Consider the following 5559-nt stretch of genomic DNA (forward strand, 5'->3'; position numbering starts at 1 on the left):
CGTAATGAAACCGAACCGGCGACAGAGCCCGCGGCTGAACGGCCAAAGCGCAGAACACTATGGAAAAGGACCAAACGTTTTGTCAGACGCTTATTTTGTTGCGCATAATATGGTATGTTCTGCGATATACAGCAAAGATTATGGTAATATGAGTTTCAGAACCTCGAACTAATAAGATTGTAATTCCCACTGAAAATGAATTAATTATGATTTACACAAAATGGTAATTCAACTTTTAAAACGGTTTAACGGTTACCTATACATATAAATTTGTTCTTAATAAATTATTACTATCTCACATATTTTGTACACCTAATACCTACTTTAGTATACAATTATAAGAAACACGTAAACAACAATATTATTTCAACCGAAAGGTGACAGTTTTTATGTACCTAGATACAAAGCGCCGGGGTCCTTAACCCTCAGGATCCTATATAATATTATAACGAGCCTACCTAAAGTAATATTTATGTATTGCAACATTTTTGGAGTGCTTGGCTGAGTATTTAACCTTATACTGGGCTTATATGGGCGCGATAATATTAATCCCCTGTTGTATATTTTTTTATAGTAAAGTTGACAAAGGATTATATAACTGATGTATCATATTATATACAGTCAGGTGTCCGTAACTAAGAAAGTTCGAGAGATTTATGAGAAAAAACATTCATTTCAGGAATAGTCAAAATTATAGTAGTTGCCAGTAAATTGTGAGCTCCACAAAATAAAAATAAAAAACTATGAATAAAACACGTATTACGTATTGCGTACCGCGGTAATTGAATTAAAAGAACAATGCTAAAGTTTTACCCAAAATCAAGATATTATAATAATTGCATACAATTACTAAATAAACAGCTACACAATTTAAAATAGCATACAAATGAACTAAAATATGTCATAATAAGACGTATAGGTAGGTAATCATAAAATATTAAAATGAATAGCTATAATGACGCTTCCAGAGAATATAATATTATTAATAACTTTTTAATACTTACTAAAGAAAAAAAGGTAAGTATATGAACGATCGTTTGACAAATATTATTATATACCTGTGCAATTTTGGGCCCCGGCCCGCCAAGATGTGATCGTTTTAAAATGTTACCGGGTTTCGGGTCACCGAGAACCCACTGTATACATAGGTAGGTACATCATATTATATTAGATTACGCATATAATATACCACCGCACACGTCAAATTCGTTTTATCTTTGACGGAAGGCGCGCGCTATATATATTTATATCTATACTATAAAAATCTCATATTATAACATAAATACGTACTTATAGAACAGAAGTCGCGTTACTCGTCACACTCCGTTCGATGTTGTATAACATAATATTATTAGGTATAGTTTTGGTCTATTCGTAAAATCGCGATGTCGTAGACGCGTCCGCGGCACCGCTTATCAAGAGTCCTGAGAATAACGTCGTCATAGATATATTATTATACTCGACCGTATTTCTACTTTTATCGATATATTAAAAAATAATTACAGTCCGATAACATAATATAACATTTAATTATTATTATTATACAATATTGAATATACAATAACCGCCGTAAAGCCTCCGACATCGGTGTTTGCTCGTTCGACTCGACCGGCTATACAGCGACAGCGGCCAATCGACCATGCCGTCCGCCAAATGTTTTTTGGGCTGCACTAACGTCCGGTACGGTGCACGCATCGTGTCCATATTGGACTTTGTAAGTATATCTTTAGGTATTTATCTGTTATATAGATATTATGTAAACGGTTTCAAATTTTCGTCCGTTTACTTATTTCATTTTAAATTATTTTTCATATTCTAAACGATTTCCTATACTTTCAGTTTAGTCATGTCTATATAATATTATGGTTGGTATATAGCAGTCTTGTAAAGTATTCGAATAAATGTATTCAAATAAAAGTATTTGAATACTTTTTTTGTATTCGAATGCTATTTTAAATACTTTTTTTAAGAAGTATTCGAATACGTGTTCTGAATACTTTTATTTGTATTTTTTATTCATTAAAAAAATACTTTTTTCCGATCCAGAAAAATAGTTTTAAATTTGCGACAAGACATATTATAAATCATGAACATTAATTTTATTCTTTATAAACGAAATATAATATTGGCCCATGATATGATTATTTTTATAAATACCAATATGTGTTGTATCCCGTATCGGCCAAATCATATGTGGTCAAAATGTATTAATAACTTATGATTACGTTATATGTTTAATTATTAATTAATAAAATATGTTAAATACCAATCATTCAAAAACTGTCAAAAACTAGTTGTGAAAAAAAGTATTCTGATAGTATTCGAATACTTTAATTCTCATTTTTTCGAATATGTATTCCGAATACAAAATAAAAGTATTCTTTACAAGACTGCTAATCACTTAAACAGATATTATTATTAAAATATAATATTGTATGTAAGTATAATATGTATTCATGTGATTATTATATACTAGAAAAAATCGGGGGGAGGGTGGGGGGATTGAACCCCCTGTATACGTGCCTGTTATGCACATATATTGTTTTTTTTTGGTTAAAATACATATATATACACAGTATACACTCGTCATTAGAAACTATTTTACCTATTTGTTCTCGAACTTGGGACAAAAGTTGAAAAGTGTCTTTCGAGTTCTAATAGAATTCAAACCAATTGAAAGCCTTAATCATCGGGAAATATTGGATAACCAGCTAGAGCTATTAGTAGGTACATTTTAAATTGTGACCAAAAGGCTAAAGAACATTGATTTATTTAGTTTTGAAAAGCAGTGAACAGTCTAATAATTTTCCGTGTAGAACACCAAAAATAATTAAATACATTTTTTAACTGTCTTAATATTAACCCATCGTAATATTACGGAATATTGATTGTAGCTCTTCTGCAGCACACATGACGAATCATCATAAAAATAATATGAGGATAGTAATCGTGTTCGTAGAATTAGAAGGAAACATTAATTACCTATTCTAGGAAGTGTTCTACATGATAAAGACGTAGGTATGAATGGAAGTGTGTTGCTAAAAAGTCAAAGAATAATTTATTGTTTTGATAGTCAGATATCACGCATATAACTATTAATTAAACAGTTTCCGTGAATAATGAATAAAACAATATTTATTTACCTAATAACAATTTATTTAGAGGATTTTAATTTATATAAAAAATATATTATGATACACTAAACGAAAATTGTTATTAATTAGGATTCTGAAATTTCATTTTAATTTAAAACTATAGTAGAAGTACAGTAAACTGCACCTATAGCTTAGTTAAACGTTAAATCACAAATATTATGTAAATATCTCTTACATAGTACATTATACAAATCACATGATAATTATCTATCTTATATAATATATTATAAAAATTTCTTTATATCATGATCAGGAATGTTGATAATCACTATTCACCAATCAGGTATGAAATCAATATGACCATCTAGTGATGATTTTATGAATTATATAGCTAGGTAAGTAGTTCATATTAATAAGATACCTATTCGAATGACGAACTTTTTTGTGAGCAACAAACGATATCTTCATATATCATATATCATTAAAAAAATACATATATAATGGTTCAAATTAAATAAATAGGTAATAAAAAATAAAAAATAATAATTCAAAAGGGAAATTAATAAAAATATAGGTTTATTTCCTAATAAGATTAGAAGGTGGTACATGTTAACCTTTACACTTTAATGGTCCGTTTCCTACTGTTTTTTTAAAATGTGTTCTGTTTAGGAACTATTAAGAATTCATAATATGAAAATCTATTTTCAGTCTAAATACGATTTAAATTATATCACGTGTTAGCGTGTTAAGCGTCGCGCGTGTTTTTTAAATTTATTTTTGATTTATATTAATTATTCAATTTTAATCGTGATTAATGGTGAGTGATCACTGTGTCAAATGTATCTGCTCTAATTTCGTCACGAATCAAAATTATATAATTTACTGAGGTCTGAACTTCGAGAACCTACTTCAGTGGCTAGTGCTATTATATTATTATACAGCGGGTAGATTCAAAATGTGACGTTCAAGACGTCATGCCCACTCAATACTGCCAGGCATGTGTCCAGGCATAATAAATCTATTGTTGCTACTGATAAAAAAAAACGGCAGTAAAAGTGTAAATAATATAAAAATATAGCAATACAGGTATAGCTAGGGTAGATATATATTTTTATTTTTTATCACTAGGTACTAGGTAATATATATGTATATTCTATAACTAATTAATATTATATAGGTAGTGCCTGTTTCACTCGTATTATTATTGATGACAATATTATTGTACACCGAATAGCCAAGATAAAAATATTAAATCGATATCATAAAGCGGAGTTCCATTCAAAACAACACGTCATGTAATCATAAGTAATAGCTGATACCTATTTTATAATTACGCTGTATATGGATTAAACAATAATCGTACATAAGCTTAACTAGGTACTTAAATTCGAAACAATATCATTTCCGTGATGCATGTCAAATATTTTTGCCGAATATAAAATTACATACGTTTAAGGTCCACTTTACTTCACACCTTTCACTAAGTATATCAATATAAATATAATAACATATTTTTAATTAAACATAATAAAGGTACATATTTATTTATATTATATTTATATATTTAACAATATTACTGTAAGAGGACGCCACACTTGCATAATATGTTGTCTCCGTCTTACAAGTGCGTAACTTAGTAAATTGTACGCTCAGCAACTGAACAAACTAACACTCTGAACGGTTAAATTATAATCAGTAGTTGGTTCGCGATTATGTGTATTGTTATTATTATTATTTGAAAAAGATAATATTTTATCGAGGCTAAAATTTACTAAAACACTCAGTACATTTTCTGTTAGTACACTGAAAACGAAAAGACCCGTTTTTCAAGTGGTTAGATTCATTAAAAATAAAATTTTCAATTGAAATGCATCGTTTATTTCGTTTTATATTAAAAATATAATCAATTTTAAGATTCATATTTGACATAAACTCACTAACACTATAATACAACTTCACGTTTTCAATGTTCAAGCAAACTGATATTTGAAAATATGAGTTGTACTTATACTAGTTGCCGACCTGTAATAAGACTGGGTCATATTTAGGTTGATATGAAATTCCCTATAGAATAATATTTTTATCTTAATCATTACAATTTTATCTTTTATATCAGCGGTTCTTAACCTTTTTATATCCACGTACCACCTATACAGTTTGAAAATTTTCATGTACCACTTGACCAAATACCAAATAATGTTTTATTTGCTTATCAAAAATGTTATTTTACATGCATACGGAATTTTATTTTATTAGGAATTAAAAAATTATGATAATAGTATAATGCATTTAATGCATAAAAAGAAAATTAAATTACTTAAGAGGCTGTCAGCGCACTATTTGTTTTCTCTCTCTGGCTCACACGCAACATAGACAAAATTCATTTACGCAAAATCATTTTTTTCTAAGTGTTTAAGTAATCTTAGAGTAAAGACACACATAGAAAAAAAGATAGAGAACAATA

The sequence above is a fragment of the Acyrthosiphon pisum genome, chromosome A1 (genome assembly GCF_005508785.2).
Source record: "Acyrthosiphon pisum isolate AL4f chromosome A1, pea_aphid_22Mar2018_4r6ur, whole genome shotgun sequence".
Taxonomy (NCBI): Eukaryota; Metazoa; Arthropoda; class Insecta; order Hemiptera; family Aphididae; genus Acyrthosiphon; species Acyrthosiphon pisum.